This window comes from Euprymna scolopes, chromosome 45 (genome assembly GCF_053919585.1).
Source record: "Euprymna scolopes isolate OS-2025 chromosome 45, ASM5391958v1, whole genome shotgun sequence".
NCBI classification, from domain to species: Eukaryota; Metazoa; Mollusca; class Cephalopoda; order Sepiida; family Sepiolidae; genus Euprymna; species Euprymna scolopes.
Genome location: NC_136526.1, coordinates 29,722,735 through 29,743,354, shown reverse-complemented (window position 1 = coordinate 29,743,354; position 20,620 = coordinate 29,722,735). Strand labels below are relative to the sequence as shown.

Sequence of the window (20,620 nt, the reverse complement as noted above, 5' to 3'; positions counted from 1 at the left end):
TCCGTGAACATATTGAATGTGAAACACGTGATTGGAAAAATACTGGAACATTCAAATAAGACCCTTGTCATGTGGAATGGAGCAGAAGTGAAGCCGTTAGGAGAGTGTCGAGTTAAAATGATAAACCCCAAAACTGGACAGAAATATGCAGTTAAGTTTGTCATTGTGAAAGAGGATTTCCATCCCTTACTGGGAACAAATGCAGTCCAGAAAATGGAACTCGTCACAATCAATAACGACAAATTCAAAATGGTCGCCAAAGTTTCCCAAATGAATGAATCCAGCACCCAGTACTTGGACAGCATTATCAATGACTTCAGAGATGTATTCAAGGAAGAGTTGGGTCAATTACCAGGAGAGGTACATTTGCAGGTGGATCCAGGAGTAACACCAAATGTTGCAGCAACACGGAGAATACCAGTGGCACTTAAAGACAAGCTAAAAGTCGAGTTGGAAAAACTGGTTAGGAAGAATGTTATTGAACCAGTGAGCGACCCAACACCATGGGTAAGTGCGTTAGCACTGGTAACTAAGAAAAATGGAAGCCTGCGGATATGTATAGACCCAAGACCACTGAATAAGGCTCTGAAGAGGGAACATTTTCAGTTACCTACACTGGACGATTTACTACCAGAACTGGCTGATAGCAAGGTATTTTCTACCCTGGATCTACGAGATGGATTCTGGCATGTAAAATTAGACGAAGTCAGCAGTCGCTTAACAACATTTGCTACACCATACGGTAGGTTCCAGTGGAAGGTTTTACCTTTCGGTATTTCTCCAGCTCCAGAGATATTTCATAAGACCCTTTTTAACAATGTGTCCGATTTGGAGGGGGTAGTTAACAAAGCGGATGATCTTCTGGTGATTGGGAAGGGTAAAACGATGGAAGAAGCAACAATTGATCATGACCGTAAACTCAGGAAACTGTTGCAGAGATGTCGTGATCGCGGGATGCGATTGAATGCTAGAAAATTGAACTTACGACAAACGTCTATATCTTTCCTGGGACACATAATAACCAGTGATGGTTTACTTCCTGATCCTGGGAAGGTAAGAGCCATAAAAGAGATGCCGTGTCCAACAGATGTGAAAGGAGTGCAACGATTGGTTGGATTCGTGAATTACCTGGCAAAATTTTTACCACACATATCTGATGTGATGGCCCCAATTCGAAATTTAGTGAAGGCAGATGTGCCATAGACATGGTCCCAAATCCATGAAAAGGCTTTTGGGAAAATTAAAGGGTTAGTGAGTGAGGCACCAGTGTTGAGATACTATGACCCCAACAAATCTTTGGTCATCCAATGCGATGCAAGTGAGAAGGGCATGGGGGCTGCACTACTACAAGAAAGTCAACCCCTAGCCTATACCAGCCGTGCACTGACCGACACAGAAACTCGGTATGCACAGATTGAAAAGGAACTACTAGCAGTAGTCTACGCATGTGAACGGTTTCGTCAATATACGTTTGGTCGACAGATAACAGTGCTAACCGATCATAAGCCACTAGAGGCGATTATGAAAAAAGAATTGGTGAAATGCCCAAAACGACTTCAAAACATGCTGATGCGACTACAGGCCTACGATGCTACAGTTCTGTACCATCCAGGTAAGAAAATGTTCTTTGCAGACACGCTATCAAGAGCATACATTTATGCATTGAGCAGTGAAGATATGGACGATGAAGATGATGTCAAGGAAGCAGAATATATTTCTGTAACAGAGAGAAGGCTGCTTGAACTGCGCTCAGCCATGAAGGAAGAGAGAAGCATGCAGTAGTTACAGCAAGTAATTCTGGAAGGATGGCCAGAATAAAAAATACATCTTGACCCAGAGGTGCAAGATGGTTTAATTTTCAGAGGAAACCGGGTAGTGGTTCCACTGACACAGCGGGCGGTGTTGAAAGAAAAGCTGCATTCCACACACCTGGGAGTAGAAGGATGTTGCAGAAGAGCAAGAGAATGCTTGTATTGGCCAAATATGAACAGTGACATCAAAGAATATGTGTCAAAGTGCCCCACATGTAGAAAATATGAAGTGGCCAACCCGGCAGAACCATTAATGGTCCATGAAGTTCCTGACAGACCCTGGGTGAAAGTGGGAGTAGATCTCTTTAAGTTTGCAGATAGAAACTATCTGTGCACAGTTGATTATATGAGCAACTTCTGGGAAATCGATCATCTTCTCAATACACAAGCAAAGACAGTGATAACTAAACTTAAACACCATTTTGCACGACATGGAATACCAGATCAGGTCGTAACTGATAATGGGCCTCAGTTTAGTAGCCAGGAATTTTCTACCTTTGCAAAAAAGTGGTGTTTTACACATACACCTGTCAGTCCATACAATAGCAAGGCAAATGGCAAAGTGGAATCTGCGGTAAAGATGGCAAAGAACCTTTTCCGGAAAGTGATGGACGATAAGGCTGATCCATACCTAGCAATGTTGGATCACAGGAATACGCCAGCCAAAGGTCTCTTATCACCAGCTCAGAAGCTGATGTCAAGGAGAACAAAAACACTTCTCCCAACTAGGGAGGATTTACTCAAGCCAGAATTGCCCAAAAATCTGAGAAAATCAGTGAAGCAAGACCGCAGGAGGCAAGAACATTCTTTCAACCACAAAGTAAAACCATTTAAACCATTGTATCCTGGAGATGTAGTACGGATGAAACCACACATAAATGGTCAAAAAGAGTGGAGGAAAGCTGTTGTATGGAGGAGACTGGATGAGCGATCATACCATGTAAAAGTGGATGGGGACTTATATCGACGGATTAGAGTAGATTTGAAGAAAACTGCAGAGACACCCCCACTCACATCAGGAATACACCAGCCATATGAAGTGCAGAGCGAGTTACTCAAGAATACAGGGCAGAGTACAGAAGAGATATGTAACTCAGAACCACCTCAATATGAAGGTGAAATAAGAGAAAACCTCAACCCGACCCCATCCCCAACAAAACCAAGTCTGGAAAGGTTGCGGACAACACGGTCAGGAAGAATAATAAAAGATCCTGTGAGATTCAATGATTTCACAACATAAGTGAAAGGGCAGAATAATCCCTGTTAGGTAGGAGGGTAGTCAGCCCAAGGAATGCCTAGATCACTGTGATTTGTAGACTGTTTTAATTCTTATCAGACTTTTTGTTGTGTTTTTTTTTTGTTTTGTTTTGTTTATCTTTATCTTTTGTTTTTATTATTGAGAAAAGGGAAGATGTTGCATGAGGGACTGAACAAGAGTTTTCACCGGCTGGAGTTACGTCCCCTTACCGGTGTACTCATGTTTGTCAGATGTAAATAAAGACGCCATTTTTATAGAAGCTGATCTGTCGTTATGCCTTATCCTCGATAATGACACATTATCATACAACACACAATCTTATAACGTCACAGACATTTAAAAAAAAAAAAAAAAAAAACATTTTTTTTAATCTCTCGCACGCTGAACAAATTTTTTTTCCTAACCTCCGACGCCACACAAATTGTCTGTACTTTTTTTCTTCACACTTTCTTACTGTAATGGCCACAATTTCATTATAAGTCCCTAGTTTTGATTGGGGCTCAACCAACATGTATTGCCGAATCATTCAAACTATTTTGACAATGAATGGAACTTTACTTCACCGTCAAAGTGACGAAGCACGAGGATAAAGTCCCTCTAATATTTCTCGCGACTGGTGAAGAAGGTTTACGGCGGTATAATAATAGTTGGTCGATGTCAGATGATGATCGCAAGGAGCCACAAATAATATTTGCTGCATTTTTGGAGCAACTAGAATCGGCAACAAATCACCGCGTTTGTAGACTGGAACTCGGAAAATACCAGCAGAAACCAAATGAAACAACATACATCTTCATCAACAGATGTCGACTGTTGGCAAAGAAATGTGATTTCAGTGCCGACGAATTAAACGAACGTCTCGTCGAGTTACTAATTGCCAGCACACTAACACCCGAACTGCAAATGGAACTGTTAAACAAATCAAAGAGTTACAGAATCGAGGAAGCTGCTAGATTAGCCCGTTCACACGAGGCTTCAGCAGTTTATGTCAACCAGCTCCACCAGTTACAGGAATCACCACAGGTAGCCGCAATAAGCCATGGTACACACCAGTGGCAAGGGATTGACCGAAAACGTGGACAAACCTGCAAAAATTGTGAATGCAGTCACCGTTTTGGCAAAGAACATTGCCCTGTCATTGCCACACATGTGGCAAAACAGGTCACTGGGCTACAGTTTGCATCTCAGGGAAGCACAAAACCAAGAGACAACAAGGAAGTCCCTGGCACAACAGTCATAACCAACAACGGGATTTTGGCAAGAAAATAAACAGCGTCGCCAAACACGACGACCAAGCCATGACTGACACAGGCACGGCAATGGAGAACCTCACCTTTAGCTCCATCACAACTAACAGCGGAAAGTCAGCAATCATGAAAGATCCGCGAAATGGGGCGTTTGTTGATCTAAGCATCAAGCTAAAGGACCACCAGGCACTCATACCTTCAACCTGAAAGTAGATACAGGGGCACAAGCAAACACATTGCCTATCCGCATATTCCGCAACATGTACCCTAACAGTATAGACGAAGCTGGAAATCCAATGCCCGGATCACTCACCTCAACACAGTGTCTGTTAACAGCCTACAACAATACCAGGATAAACTGTTATGGCACCACAACTTTTAGGTGCAAGTATAAAAACTCCCCATGGCTGGATACCCAATTCTATGTGGTTGATGTACCAGAGATCTTAAATGGGTAACTCTACACTGTGCGACACAGGGAACTCCAGTCTCAATAAGATCAACACATGATCTGGTAAATATGTACGCAGATCGTTTTGACAATATCGGCAATTTTTAGGGTGAATATCATATTGTCCTGAAACCAGACAACCACTAGGTGTGTCAGAAATTTCGTGAAAAATAGTGAATAATTCCACCCCGTTTTTCCAAGCTACTCGAAAAATGTAATTCAAGCTACTCGAAAAATGTAATTCAAGCCCTAATTTTTTTTTTCAATTAAAAGAGCAAGGACCAAGGTTTCATTAAAAATTAAAAAAAAAACAAACGAAAAAACAAACAACGTGGTTTAAAAAAAAAGGGTTTAAACTTCGAACTTTAAAGGTAAATTTCTAAAAAAAACTCTACTTTTTTTTTGTTTTAAATTTGAATATATTATTTATTGACCTTTTTTCTTTAATTTGTGATATATAACACTTTGGTGAGTAAATTAATTATTTACTTTTTAATAGACACTTGAAAATGGGGTAGGGGCGTGAATTAAAAAAAAAGTTTGTCTAAAATATTATATTCAGTTTATTAGAAAGAGCATAAAATTTCACATTAACCCTGAAAATATCGTAAAAATAGAATCAATAGAAAAATTTTGATAGATTTTAAAGTTTAAAAATGGAAAATTATTGAGTTCGTAAAATTCATTACTATTTTAAAAAAATTTCTATTACTTTTAAAACAACTTTAATAATTATTAAAATAAATAATTAATTTATTTTGGAAGTATAATCAATAAAGACAATAAACAACCCACTTTTAAAAGAAAAATGATAAGTTTTTTAATATTTTATTCGCAGTTTCGTGTTAGGGGTGTCAAAAATTCCTACAAAGATTCTGCTACACCTAGACAACCACCCTGGTATACATGCACAGAGAAAATGTCCTATACACATGAGGAAAGAAATGTCCTATACACATGAGGGAAGAAATGTCCTATACATATAAGGGAAGAAATGTCCTATACACATGAGGGAAGAAATGTGCTATACACATGAGGGAAGAAATGTGCTATACACATGAGGGAAGAAATGTCCTATACACATGAGAGAAGAAATGTCCTATACACATGAGGGAAGAAATGTCCTATACACATGAGGAAAGAAATGTCCTATACACATGAGGGAAGAAATGTCCTATACACATGAGGGAAGAAATGTCCTATATACATGAGGGAAGAAATGTCCTATACACATGAGGGAAGAAATGCCCTATACACATGGGGGAAGAAGTGCCCTATATACATGGGGGAAGAAATGCCCTATATACATGGGGGAAGAAATGCCCTATACACATGGGGGAAGAAATGCCCTATACACATGAGGGAAGAAATGTCCTATACACATGAGGGAAGAAATGTGCTATACACATGAGGGAAGAAATGTCCTATACACATGAGGGAAGAAATGTCCTAAACACATGAGGGAAGAAATGTCCTATACACATGAGGAAAGAAATGTCCTATACACATGAGGAAAGAAATGTCCTATACACATGAGGAAAGAAATGTCCTATACACATGAGGAAAGAAATGTCCTATACACATGAGGAAAGAAATGTCCTATACACATGAGGGAAGAAATGTCCTATACACATGAGGGAAGAAATGTCCTAATGATATGAGGGAAGAAATGTCCTAAAGATATAAGGGAAGAAATGTCCTATACATATGAGGGAAGAAATCCAGATCTAGTTGGAGAATATGGTGAAGCAAGGTGTTATACGAAAATTAACTGAGCCTACAGAATGTGTCAGCAGTTTGGTCTATGTGCGTAAAGGCAATGGAAAACTCCGCCTCTGTTTAGATCCAAAAGATTTAAACAAGGCTATCGTAAGATGTCATTACAAGACCTCTTTAATGGGAGAACTTGCACATAAACTCTCTGTGCCAAATATTTTTCTAAATTGGATGACAAAAATGGATATTGGTTCATCAAACTCGATAACTCATAACTGTTGACTACCTTCAACTCCCCTTTTGGAAGATTTTGTTTTCAATGGATGCCTTTTGGTCTAGTTATGTCTCAGGATGTGTTTATCCATAAGATGGACATGATCGTGGAAAAGTGTCCTGGAATTCTAGGGATGATCGATGATGTCATTGTTTTTGTGAAAAACCCAAGAAGAGCATGACCAGACTCAAAAGCCCATCAGAAGTCAGAAGTTTGTTGCGAATGACTAAATTTTGTGGTGCACAGTTCATTCCAAACTACGCAACCCTGACCCATGAACTACGTCAACTAACAAAAAAGAACATGCAGTGGTCCTGGACTGAACACAACACTGAATGTTTACAAAACCTCAGGGAGGCCTTGAGCAAAGCATGCTTACTTGCCTACTTCGATCCCAATAAACACACCAAAATACATACCGATGCCAGTTCCATAGGTATATCTGCGATATTATCACAAGATGGACAGGTAGTACTATTCGCAAGCCGGGCACTATCTACAGTCGAACAAAGGTACTCCCAAACAGAACAAGCATGTGAACACTTTCACATATGTATTTTTGGAGCCCCAATTACGGTCCATACAGATCATAAGCCCTTAACATCAATCTTCAACAACAAGTGCTCGCAAATATCAGCACACATCAAATGTTGGGTTTTGAGAACACAACCATACAATATGACTGTCATATACCAACCAGGCCATGACAGCCCAGCTGACTATCTCAGCTGCTATCCAATGCATCTGCCGCCAAGCAACAGGGAACAGAAAATAGCGGAGGAATATATAAACTACATTCTCTCGACTTCAACTCCCAAAGCAATGACAATCGATGAAGTCGCAGTGGAAACTGCAAAAGATAAGATACTGAACACCGTCATTCAAGCTATTCTCATCGACAAATGGCATGGTGAGATTGATGGCATAAACAAACCCACATTTCACATCCTACATGCCAACTGTGATGAACTGTCACTAACATACAAGGACAGCATCATTCTGAAGGGACGCCGGATATTACTAGCTGAAGCCCTACAAGACAAAGCTGCCAAAATAGCACATACCAGCCATCAGGGCATCGTGAAATCCATGACCCTCCTCCGGGAAAAGGCCCGGTTAAAAAATATGCAGCCCTTGGTAGAAGAAAATATCAGGAACTGCCACACCTGCCAGATCAGCACCCACAAAACGGCAAGGGAGCCACAGAAAATGTCTCCGCTACCAGCAGCCCGATAGACAGAAGTAAGTGCTGACTTTGGACACCTCCAGAATGGAAAGTATCTTCTTGCTCTCACAGATGAGTACTCGCGCTACGTTGTTGTCGACATCCTGGACTCTATCTCAATAAACTCGGTCATACCCCGTTTGGATAAGATATTTGCCGAATTTGGAGTACCAGTATCTCTCAATGGTCCACCCTTCAGCAGCTATGATTTCAAAGCATACGCCTCCATCACTGGATTCAGACACAGGAAGATAACACCTCTATGGCCCCAGGCTAATGCTGAAACAGAACGATTTATGTACACTGTAAAACAATCCATCAAAGCTGCCCTAATCAAAGGTCAAAGCTGGAGGCAAGAGTTATTTGAATTCCTGTTAGACTACCGGACAACACCACACTCTACAACAGGTGTTTCCCCAGCTTCAATTCTATTTGGCCGGACCATAAAAAACCGTCTGCTACACGTAGTTACACCTATAACTGGAGACAGTTACATTAGTGAACGTGACACCCAAGCCAAGGAAACGATAAAGAAATAGGCTGACAGAAAACAATCTGAGTGTGGGTGATACAGTCATCATTTAAAGCGACCTCACCTCAAAGGAACTCACATCCTACCAACCTCACCCGCTGACAACAACAAAGAAAAAGGGGTCCATGATCACTGCCACACACAAGGGCAACCAAATTACAAGAAATGCTAGCTTCTTCAAAAAATCCCTAAGCCACTAAAAAACCCTACACATAACCAACCCGAATACTCCTCATCTGAGGATGAGGGACCAACACAAGCGACAATACCACCAAAAGTTAAGGACAACACTCTTCAAACATCAGGCGTTTAGTCTGAATATGACGGCCACCCGAAATATTTGATTACAAAATGCCCAAACACCTTGTAATAATAATTCATAATTATCATTTTCTTCACTTAGGTTGACAGATCTCCCCTCGCACAGAAGTTCGACCCATTGGCACAATTACTCCAGACACATCATGTTTGAATACTCTTTGATACATATTAAAAAAAGCAATGTAATGTCTAAAATAACAAAGGGAGATAACCTCTAGTGTCACTGGAGTTACGGCCCCTGGTGACATCCGGGGATAGTCAGTCTGTATATTTACCAAGCATGATTTCGGGCATTCGTTTTGCTCTCTCTCCTTAATCGCTATCCATCCCTCAACCTAACGACAGTAATAATCGATATTTAGCAAGGATCGATTACTACTACACCGATCATCACAGAAGGACTTTGTTTCAATCGTGAAAAGTGTGCCACTAATGAGAAACAAATTCATTTTTTTGGCGCAATCTATGATCAGAATGGTATGCACCCTGATCCCAGCAAGGTAGCAGAAATAAAAATGTTACCTAGTCCATTGATCACCACTGACCTGCAGAGGATGCTGGGAATCATCACATATATGGCACCTTTCATTCCACACCTGTCAGATCTCACAGCACCTTTAAGAGATCTCCTAAAAAAAAGAAGTGGAGTACCAGTGGACAGAAAATCACCAGAGATCCCTTCAGCAAGTCAAGGATCTCATTTGCAAAAATATGCTGCTATCATACGTTGACCCTTCAAAGCAAACGGTTATCCGGATCAATGCATCAAGTAGAGGACTTGGTGCAACTCTCCTTCAAGAAGGTAAACCCATAGCATTTGCATCCAAATCTTTAACAGAGATTGAGCAACGCTATGCCAACATAGAATGGGAGCTCCTTGCAGTTGTTTTTGGCTGTTAACGATCCCGGATTTATATCTATGGAAGTGCGTTCCAGGTGGAAAGTGATCATAAGCTTCTGGAAATGATCAACTTAAAAAATTTGGTTGCAGCTCCTACTCACCTCCAGTGCATGCTATTACGTTTGCAGGGATATGACATAACAATCGTATATTGCCCTGGGAAAGATATGTCACTGGTAGATGGATTCTCAAGGCTACCAAACAAAAAAGTTATTGACTTGGACCTGAGGATAGATTTTGTTCAATTTCAACTCCAAAACTGGCTCAGTTAAACCAAGCAACAAACGAGGATACCACACTATGTGTATTGAGGGAGATTATTTAAAGAGGTTGGCCTGACACACTCAGAGAAGTGGACAAAAATATGAGACCTTATTGGCTCTATTGGGATGAACTGTCCATCGAAAATGACATATTATTAAAATCAAACTGAATAATAATATCCAAATCAATGCAACAAGAGGTATTACAGAAAATACATTATGGACACCAGAGGATGGAGAAATGTAAACTCCAAGCAAAAAGTTGTGTTTTCGGGGACAACATTAACAAAGACATAGACAACATCGTACCATTTGTCAGTAGCACCAGAATGCACAGAGTGCTGAACCCCTGATGCCCCACAAGATTTCGGTGAGGCCATGACAGATAGAGGGCATTGGAACATTGACGGCCTCAGCTTTATGCTCATTGTGGACTATTATTTCAAGTTCCCATTTGTGAGATTGCTAAAAGAGTTCTCCAGTCATGAAGTCATCAAACGTACAAAGCAAATATTTGGAGAACAAGGAATTCCAGAGGAAGTGATAAGTGAGAATGGTCCACACTTCAGCTCCATTTATTTCAAGCAATTCGCAAAAGAATGGGGTTTTGAACATCCCACGTCTTCACCCAGGTTTCCGCAGTCAAATGGCTTTGCAGAGCGCTTTGTCCAGACAGTGAAATCTGCACTCAAAAGAACTGGGTCAAGTGGTCGTGACTTGAATATCGTATGCCTTCGTTTGACTCCTCTAGATCATGCCATTCTATCACTAGGGGAACTCCTATACTAAAGGAAGCTAGTTGGGAACATCCTAGTCAAATGTACCAGCCAGAACGCTAGCAAGGAGATTTTTTTTTACATATGCATAATCACTTATCAAGACTCAGAAACCACTCGAGAATAAGGGTTAAGAGTGTACAGTAGTCAATTGGACAATATAGTAATCGTTAGTAATGGAAATTCGGTAAATTTTTTAACTTAAGTAGAACGGCTCATCAAGGACTTGTTTACGTTGGACTTGAAGACAACCATATTGTAGTCAGTTGGAAAGAAGGAAAATGGAAGACAATTCCACAGCAGTGCAGTTCTAAGAAAAAGTGGGGGGAATTATTGATAGTGTTTTCAGCTAGACAAGTGTTTCTTGTAAAAGTTTGGCGAGAGGGGACCATAGATTGAAGCTCAGTCGAGTACTTGCCATGAAAATAATGATAAAGCAGAGACAAACTCGCAGCATCTCTTCTGTGAGATAGAGGTTGCAGGTAAGAGAAAAGGACATCTCCTATGAGGCTACAAAGTCTATTTTGAATTCTATCAAGGCAGGACAAGTCCTTTCTAGCAGCTCCTGTCAAGATGTGGCAACAGTACTCAATCCTTGGACGTACCTGGCTCTTATATAGATAGAGATTTGAATCATCAGTGAGATATCTACTCGAAGGATTCCACCATTTTTCCAGCGGCCTTGGCAACAGATTTAATGTATGTGTTCCATTTAAGATCAGGAGTAAAGGTCAAGCCCAGAAGCTTGTCAAAACATGAGGCCTTCCCAAGAGGAGAGCCATTCATTTCAATTGATTCAGAAGGTTGACAATGTAAAGATAGAAGCTTGGTTTTAGATGCATTAAAAGTAACCAGTCACTCCTTTCCCCATTGTACCAGGTGCTCAAAATCAGAAGAGAGAGAATCGGAGAAAACTTGGTCGTTTACAGTATTAGATGTGCTACCATAGATGCCATAGATGTCTACGAATGCTGTAAGGATATGATTTGGAAGATCATTAATGTAGATCAGGATGGACCCCTGAGGGACTCCAGCATAAATACTGTGAGTTTCTGATTTTTGCCCATAAACTACTACTCTTATGAAACTATCCGAGAGAAATGATTTAATAATTGAGAAGACATTTCCAGCTATAACATAGCTGGAGATCTTGTGAAGTAAACCTTTATGTCATACCCTATCAAAGGCCTTTGATATGTCAAGAGCTATTGCCCTAGAAAGGTTGCCTCCATCGAGAGATTTGAATGGAAACTATATTGTATGTCACTAAGCAGGTTGTTTTTGCTGAGATGGTTGATTACTTCTCTTTACAGCAACTTACTCATGACTCACAATGTATCAGAGGCAAGAAAATCAGAAGATGTACCACGGTCAACATGCAAAAGATCTGCCCAGACTGCACATCGGACAACCTGTACGTATGTTAGATAAAAAAGCGGGCGAGTGGTCCCCCTGCACTTGTCACAAAAATGGGCCAAGAACCGAGGTCGTACATAGTATAGACCCCTTTCTGCATCGAAATCGCCAGTACCTTAGAGTAGACCCCTTCAGAAGACCATCATGTCCAGAGGTAGACTTCACTGAGGTTTTTCAGGAGCCTGCCAGAGACTGTTCGTCCAGTATAGAAACAAACAACACACAAAGGCAACAGTCACCAGTTAAACAAATACCCTATGGGGTAACAGACTTATACAACCACACAACCACCAGATCTGGACGTATTATCAGACCCCCAAAAGATTTAGAGATGAAACAATTACTGATTGACTTTTCTTATTTATCTTTGATTTTGTCTCATCGGTTTATAACTATTTTCCTTTTTCTATCTTTTCATCGAATTATTGAAAGAAGCGGGATGTGATAGTATGAACAGTTACCTCCCCTTAGCGAACTCTCTAAGGAATGTGGGGTATATGGTTAGAAAAGAAGAAAAAAAGAAAGAAACGTACGGGGCGTATCTCCATCGCTCTTTGGGGGGGGGGGAAAGGAAAAGATGGCCAGCACATTTGTATACGCAAAAGGCATCTTGGGAAGGCAGAGCATGATAGGAGAAGCTATTTTTTCCTGTCTCTTCCTTTATTTTCTAGATAGGAGGATATAAAAGCAGGGAAAAATTCCCTGGGGGAGCAGAGAGAAAAGAGTCGTGAACATCTCCTCTTGAAAAGAATTTTGTATTGCTGACGTTCGGATTGTGCAGTGTGACATTGGTGGCGAGAGGCCAGGTGTGGTCGATTGGAAAAGAAGAGGGCAGAAACGTGCTGTTGCCGAGAGTGACTCACTCCTTCCTGAACCCCAGAACCGAATCCTGATTAGAAGGAACAGAGTTCTAAATATAGAACCACTTTCGTTTAGAACGGGTTTTCAGAAGAATAAAAAATGGAGTTCATATCATGACTCCTTTAAACTGCATCTCGTGCATTGTTATCTTTCCATAAAAATAATCTTATTTCAACCGGCTCTACTAAATCTGTTGGAAAAAATATTTTTTAAAATTTGCTTTCTTCGTAATCCGATTGGATGAAAAAAAAACATGTTTGTGACGTAAGGTGCTTTGGAATACGTCAGCGTGAAAAGACAGAGTTTTAGTTTTTGTGCCACAGAAATTGGTGTAGAAAGGAAATATGCCTCTTGTTTTTTTCTACACATTTCGTTTGCCAGCTTGACTCCACCACAACGGGGTCACACATCTTACTCAGCACATGTTTTTCTTTCTGCTCCTCGCCTTTTTGATGCATTTTTATCTCCTCTTAACCTTAACTTGTATTTTTAAGTAAACCTTTACACAAACAAAAAAACCAACACCTTGCATCTGTATATTTAATAAAAAGTATATGACTCTTTTTTTATATAAAGGTTCTTTTTCTATCATATTAAAGCATATGTTACAACCGGGCAACAGCAAGCAACCTGCTAGCGAATAATATAAACTGCTTTTGTCATAATTTATAGTTTTATTTACAAATTGAGCTATTATATGAAAGGAGTATTTTAAATTAGACCAACAAAAAGAGAGTATTTCTATGTAGTAGAATATTTGTTGACTTTTTTCTGTAAAGTATATTTTTTATTTTTCTTTAAAAAATGTCCTAAGACAATGGAGGAGCCTTCTGAAAAGACATTTCTTGTGAAGAGTGTAATTCTATTTTTTTTCCAAGAAATCCGCCTACATAAACCACACAAATATGCACAGAGGAAAGAAAAGAGTATTTTCAAATTGGAGAAACCAACAAAGGGAGTGTTTTTCTATATATTTAGAAAGTTACTGATTTATGTACTGATTCTGAATGTTTTTTTTTACAGATTATTTTAAAATAAACCCTACCTCAAACCAAAAAAAAGTACATTTTGCATCTGTATTATTAAAAAATAAATAGCTGAATCTTTTTTTATAAATGTTATGACTTAAAATATGATATTTAAGCATATTTTATGACTGGGCATTACAGGGAGACCTGCTGGTATGTTGCTGGTGGGTGTATACATGTGTGTGTACGTGTATCTTGTATGTATAAATGTCTGTATTTCTTACTTGTGTGAATCGTCTAGCAGTGTATATCACAGTATCTTTGATATCTAATGTGTGTATATAGAGTGTAGAAATATTCATTTGCTCCATATATAAAAATGTTTGTTGTGTACACATAGTTAACAAACAAACTTTTATAGACAGCTGTTTTCAAAATCAAACAATAATTTCTGCTTGTCTCAGATTAAAGAAATAACATAACTTCTTATTTACCGAAACACTAAAAGAATGCCATAGCAAAGAGTTCTATGATTTGTTATTATTTTGGTGTTTTTATACAGAGAAGGTACCATGCAAATGCAGAAATAATGTTATTACTTAGAAACACATTCTTAGCATTGGGAGAGGAGGATGTACTTTCACCCCACAATTCAATAAACAAAAGATAACATAAAACTAGAATTTAACTTGAAAATATAAAAATACAACTTTGTCTGCATAAGCACCATTATTTCTTTTAAAAACATGCTTTTAGTAACTAAAAGTTTGAGATCAAAAGTTTAAAACTCATAATTTTCGAGACTGTAAATAAGAATTTCATTTATTTATTCGACATTTGCAAGGACACAAAACTATGTCTGAATATATACATGTAAAAGATTATTTTTATGTTAAAAGATTAATATATATTTTTAATAAAAAATGTAAACATGCTTTATTAGTTTGTTCTAATGCAAAAGTTTTGGAACGATGTTGATGAGGCATGTTGAGCTGAGATTTCCTGCCTCTCTAATTACTGCGATGCAGGGGTTGTAGTGATATATCTATAATTGCAATCACAGGAACAGAGTTATTGATTAGGCACGACATCCTTACACATAGTACAGTGTTTTGATTTTTCAGTATCTTTGAAAATTTCCGCATACCAAGAAATTATATTTTCCCCGCAAGTTAACCTTTCTTTTAGAATGTCCTTGTCTGGATATTTCTCATAGAAAAATATCTGTCATTCAGGACATCGCTCAGAACATTTGATTTAGGTCAGACCGGCTCAGAATTTCAAAATGGCAAAACCTCCAATGACTACTTGATTAAAGCCAACTATCTTTTTAAGCTATTTGTGAATAAGCCTTGGTTTAGTCGGTCTAAATTATGTCTTTCCTCGTCAAATAAAATTTTGCCATTCTTGTCTATAGCTTGAGAATGATAGACTTCTTCCAAGCGTGTAAACGTGTGTGCAGTCAAAGTTGATTTGTCAGAAAATGTAGATTCACATATTTTAGAATAAAATTATTTGTCCCTATTTTACTTAATTTAGTTTTAAAAGATCAAAGGAGCTAACTCCTCCTAGAGCTAACACTTGATTTAAAAGATCAAGGGAGCTAACTCCTTCACTTGATTCCATTATGATTTTAATTTATTTTTAAGAATAGATGCTGATCACTTTATGGCTTTTATTTGTATTTTGTTAGAGCTTGGTCTTTCAGGGATTGCTTCTAAGTTTTTCTGAAGGTTCTTTTTTTATTAAGCCTATCACAACCAGTACAATGTTTTTAGATCATTCTATTTCCAGTATAGCATGCGTGTCTGTAGTTAAAGGTGATTTTTCACAAATTTAAGAGGGAAACTTCCTGGCGATAACACTTGATTCTATTACAGTTTAAATTTATATCCAAGGGCTCTTTTAAGAATAGACACTGTTCCCTTTATGGCTGCTATCTGTATTTTCTTACAGCTTAGTTTTCCAGGGATTACTTCTAAGTATTTCTGAAGGTTATTTTTTATATGTCTAGTTGCTCCCGTCACAACTGGTATGATGTTTATTTCTTTCAGAGACCATGTTTTTTTTAGATAATTTTTTAGGTCCTGATATTTAGTTATCTTTTCCCATTCTACCCAGTGTGTACACGCATGTGTCGATTTAAATTTGATTTTGCTGAAAATGAAGAGTTGCAAATTTCACATGCAAATGGTTTTTCTCCAGTGTGTGTTCGAGTGTGACGAATCAAAATTGATTTCATAGAAAACGATCTACCACACGTTTCACATGAAAATGGTTTATGTCCAGTGTGTGTTTGATGATGACGCATCAAAATTGATTTTTGAGAAAATGATTTTCCACATATCTCACAGGAAAATGGTTTTTCACCTGTGTGTGTCCGAAAATGTGTGATTAAAGTTGATTTCTCAGCAAAAGCAGATTCACATATCTGACATATAAATGATTTTTCCCCCGTGTGCACAAGCAAATGTCGAGTTAAATGTGATTTTGCAGAAAATGAAAATTCGCAAATTTCACAGGAAAATGGCTTCTCGCCAGTGTGGGTGCGAAGGTGTCGAGTTAAATGTGCTTTTGTAGCAAATGCAGATCCACATATTTCACATGAAAATGATTTTTCCCCCGTGTGCACGAGCAGATGTCGAGTTAAACGTGATCTTGTAGAAAATGAAGATTTGCAAATTCCGCAGGAAAATGGTTTCTCGCCAGTGTGTGATCGTATATGAGTTGTCAAATTTGATCTGTCAGAAAATGAAGAATCACACATTTCACATGAATATGGTTTTTCTCCAGTGTGTGTTCGCATATGAATAGTTAAGGATGTTTTTAATGAAAATGATGATCCGCAAATATCACAAGAAAATGCTTTCACCTGATTTTGTATCGGCATGTATTCATTTAGTTGAAGCATTTTGCAAAATGAAGATCAACAAAGTTTGCAGGAAAAAAGGTTTCTGTTTTCTCAGCCAAAAAAGTAAATCTGTAGATAAATAAAAGATTAACACAATTTCAAAGAATTTCATTATTGTTTTCACTCTCATTATTTGTATAACTCAAATATATAGGAGATATTTATGTTTTGTGGAAAACTAAATGTTTACTTGATTATCAAAAATTATACAATAATGCTTTATTCACGTAAATGTTATAATTTGAACATTATTTTTTGTCAAAAATAAATTTTTTGTATCTATATTTATTAAGAAACATTTACCTTATTTATCTTTGAGAAGGTTATGTTAAATGTGAGTCATGAATGAATTGTTTCTTTTAACACAAATAAGATGACAAGACAAATATTCAATATTAATTTAAGAAATAATGATGATAGTAAACTGTGTCTTGTATATATTCATTGATCTTTATAAATTTTCTCAAAAATGAAAATCCACAAAGTTTAGTTTTTCTAATAATCTTTGGTTTGTGTATATAGAAAATTTACCCTTTTAAAGGAAATTATCTTTAGTTGTTTGTAAAATATTCTTTTTTCTACCTCTTCCAACAAAAAAAACAGTGAATATATTTTATCCAAGTTATCAACTTAAACAACGCACAATCAAAAATATCAAAACTTGTGGCACAGAAGAAAATAAAAAATACAGGCAAAGTTTACGATACATATATAAAACAACCATGAAAAAGATACAAATTAAAATGATGTAATTAATCTTGATATCAACATTTCATCAATATTTTAAAAATAATCGATATTAAATATGAACCTAGAAAATGGTACGGACAAATAAAATACTATATTGGATACAAAATGTCAAACTGCTAAGGATAAAAGAGACTATTAACTACTGATGCTACCGTCATATTAACTCTATCTCGTCATAGCGACTGGAGCAGCATCGCAGTATTTTAGTGGAGGTCCTAACAACCTAGAACTACACATCATGTGGGTTGAAAACGTTATATTGATATCTGCAATAGGGACTGGACACAATGAAAAACATTAATACTAGACGAACTTTAAAAAAAGACTTTCTTGTCACTGTGTTGCCACTGCGGCCTTCTTTGTGTTTCATCTTAGGGAGATCAAGTCGTCACAAAAGACGTTATATTATCCTGGTCACGGCACCAATATATGATTTCTGCTCTCCCGATTGTAATGATCAAATTCCTATGATTTATTGTATAAGTATATGTGAATTGTTTAATAAAACTAATTAAATTTCACCAATTTATAGCAAATTGTTACAGAGCATAGGAAATCGATCATTTATATAACTCATCGCAAAGTCGAAAATGAAAACAAAACTCACTCATTCCAACTATACACAAATTGAGTCACTGGAGTGATGAGGTGCTTTTAATAAGTTTCCAAACTTTTTGTACAGTTATTTTAAATTCAGTATGTGATTGCTATACATATTATGAGATGACTGACCAATTTTTATGATTTCACATTCAAATGAACACCTCCAGCAGGATTTGGAATATACCTGATTGTCACAGCTGGTGAATTTCAAAAATGCAATCTGGACGTTAGGAATCTTTAGAAAAAGAGTATGCAATAGAATTCTGTTTTAAACTTGGAAAAATGCTGAAGAAACGTATGGAATGGATCATACTGCTTTTGGACCATCTTGCATGAATCGAGCATCATTTTGGAGTGGTATAAGAGATGCAACGAAGGCAGGGAGTTTGTGAAGTATGGTGAGAGGTGTGGGGGGTTTAAGGAAGTCAGAACACCAGAGTTGATTAAATAAAATAAAGAACTTCATGAATAAAAATTGTTGTGTGTCTATAGAACTGTACGGCTATGGAATTGTTTTCCATTTTCTCGCTTTCCAGCTGACTACAATATAGTTGTCTTCAAGTCTAACATAAACAAGTTTTTGATGAGCCGTTCCATAGAAGTTAACAAATTTACTGAATTTCCATTACTAAGGATTACTATATTGTCCAATTGACTACTGTACACTCTTTAACCCTTATCCTTGAGTGGCCACTTGGCCTTGATAAGTGGAAATGCCTATGTAAAAAAATAGATAATATTTCACAGTTTCATGTCATTGTGAGAACTGTACACACAATCATTTGTGAGGAACTGAAGCTACGGAACATTTGCACAAAGTTTATCTCAAGAGTGTTCAGAGAAAATCAGAAAGAAAGACATTGCGTTGATAGTGAGGAGATGATTGAGTTCATTAATTCAGATACTGCAGTTCTTAATGATAGTTCTTGATAGCAGTAGATAACGACCTGCAATGAAAGCTGACTCTACTACTATGACCCAGAGACAAAGAGACAGCGGCCCCAGTGGAAACATGCTGACTTTCTCAGACCCCAGAAGACGAGAAGAGCAAATCCACCCAGAAACTTATAATGATCCCCTTTTTTTTGACAACAGTGGCATGATCTGCACGCACTGGGTTCCCACTTGACAAACAGTCAACAAAAAATACTATGTTGAGGTTTTAATGGAGTTCAGGAAGAGATTCCATCAGAAGAGGCCAGCACTGTTGAAATAAGGTCAGTGTTGTTTCCACCAGGACAATGCACCACTTTACAACTCCAACCTTGTCACAGACTATTTAACGAAGATGCGCATCAAGACACTTTCTTACCTTACCTATTGTCAAGACCTTGCTTACTGTGACTTTTGGTTATTCTCTAAGTAACAGGGAAACCTTGAAGGCTGTTCTTATGGGACGAGGAGATGGAAGAGGCTGCGATGAGGGTCACTGACATGCTCACACAACAGGACTTCCATGGAGCTTTCCAGAAGTTATTGGAATGGTACATTACAGCCGGAGGAGATTATTTCAAAGGGGACTAGAGTTTTATGTGTGTATTATCAATAAAAGTACCTGTACAAAAAAGTCTGGAAACTTATCGTAAGTTATGGATGTGATATTGAAATACTATCTAGAAAAATAGAGGAAAGTATACTGAAATGAGTGTTCCCGTTCCTTGTCAAGTTTACCACAGGTGGTTCTTAAGTTTACCAATAACTAGTTTTGTTTCAATAAAATTCTTTTAGTCATGCGATGTTACAGTTGCTGCTGATAAAACTATAGATCTCAATAAAATCTTGTATCATGCAAAAGTGTTTCATAATCTTGAATGTTCAGAATAAAAAAATTTATATTCTTAAAAAGTGTTAGAAAGCAAAGAAAATCGTATCTTGGAATTCTCAACATGCAAAGTGTAAACACACTCAAAGACAGTTTGATGAAAACTTAATCTTCATGATATCTAGGTGTTTCTGTGTCATGTGCGCACACAACCAATTTTCTATGTGGTTCAAATCAACCTGACAGAATGTCATATCATAAAAACATAAAGGATTTCTTAGATTTGATGTACGTATTCCATTTAAGATCAAGAGTAAAGGTCAAGCCCAGAAGCCTGTCAAAACTTGAGGCCTCCCCAAGACGAGAGCCATTCATTTTAATTGATGCCAGATGGGGATCAGAACGTTGATGATGTAAAGATAGAAGCTTGGTTTTAGATGCATTAAAAGTAACCAGCCACTCCTTTCCCCATTGTACAACGTGATCAAGTTCAGAGAAGAGAGAATTGGAGAGAACTTGGTCGTTTACTGTCTTAGATGTGCTACCATAGATGGTAGTGTCATCAGCAAAAATG

General features: G+C 37.8%; 1 protein-coding gene across 3 annotated transcripts in view; it reads right to left on the bottom strand.

Moving 5' to 3' along the window:
• Window positions 1-20,620, bottom strand: part of LOC145269339 (uncharacterized) — a 170,450-nt gene that overhangs the window by 77,819 nt on the left and 72,011 nt on the right. The window contains exon 2 of one of the 3 annotated variants that reach the window (XR_013864990.1): window positions 14,831-17,000. The exons of the other annotated variants lie outside the window; for them this stretch is intronic. The gene's annotated coding sequence lies outside the window, so the exon portion shown is untranslated. Of the gene's footprint in view, window positions 1-14,830; window positions 17,001-20,620 lie in introns of those variants that run through there. 3 annotated transcript variants of the gene reach the window in all.